The following is a 1,078-nucleotide window of genomic DNA, read 5'->3' as shown; positions in this document are numbered from 1 at the left end:
AGAGCTTTGAAAATGGCAAGGATGTCAGGCTTCTATCCTAATGATGACAGGTATGATGATACACTTCTGAATACTGAATTCTTTCCTTCTGTGGTTACCCATCCATGTCAAGCAGAAACAACGACCATAGGCTCTAAAGCACTCAGTCCGCTCGCCCCCTCCTATTTTACCTCACTGATTTCCTGCTACATCCCAGCCCACAGGCTTTGCTCCTCTAAACACCAATCTACTCACTTTACCTCAATTTGTCTCTCTTGCCACTGACTGCTTGCTCACATCCTGCCCTTGGTCTGCAACTCCCTCCCCTTTATATATGACACCACCACTGTCCTCCTCTTCAAAAGCCTTATTAAAATCACATCTTTCAATCAATAAGTTGTATTTATTGAGTGCTTACTGTGTGCAGAGCACTGTACTAAGTGCTTAAAGGAAAGATAAAGGGATACGAGCCAGCCAGGAGTCGAACCTGGAATCTTCTGATCCGTAGTCAGATGCGTTATCCATTGCGCCACTGGCCCGGCCTTTCAAAGACGCCATCCCCAACTAAGCCTTAATTTCTTCTACCCCTCTTCCTTCTGCATCACCTATGCACTTGAATCTGTTTCTTTAGTATTTTTTGTTCACCCCAGCTTCAGACCTACAGGACTTGTGTGCATATCCATAATTTATTTTAATATCTGTCTCCTCCTCTAGACTTTAAACTCCTTGTGGGCAGGGAATGTATCTACCAGTACCAACAGTGATAGTGAACTCTTCCAAACCCTTCGCACGGTAAAGCACTCAGTAAATATCACTGATTGATTCTGAATCACCACTTCTTGACAATTTTCCCCTCGGCCATCTTTAGCATTTATAATCCTATATTGGCCCATTCTCAACACTTTTGTAAATGTATGCATTTAACTATGCAATTCTTTAGCATGACTGTGCCATTTCTAAACATTTCCATGCCTGTCTCCTCATGAACAAGGAATGTGGCACATTTTGTTTTATACTTCCTAAGTGCTTAGTACAAGATATTTACACCAAGTGGGTACCAATAGATACTACTTAACCTACTTCCCTCCTCCTTTCTATT

General features: G+C 42.2%; 1 non-coding gene across 1 annotated transcript; it reads right to left on the bottom strand.

Moving 5' to 3' along the window:
- Positions 1 to 445: 445 nt before the first annotated feature.
- Positions 446 to 518, bottom strand: TRNAR-ACG. Its single transcript has one exon. It is a non-coding gene; the product is annotated as a tRNA-Arg (tRNA).
- Positions 519 to 1,078: the final 560 nt, after the last annotated feature.

Source organism: Tachyglossus aculeatus, chromosome X3 (assembly GCF_015852505.1).
Source record: "Tachyglossus aculeatus isolate mTacAcu1 chromosome X3, mTacAcu1.pri, whole genome shotgun sequence".
Lineage (NCBI taxonomy): Eukaryota > Metazoa > Chordata > Mammalia > Monotremata > Tachyglossidae > Tachyglossus > Tachyglossus aculeatus.
Note: the sequence above shows the minus strand (reverse complement) of the source record. Positions and strands in the feature narration are given on the sequence as shown.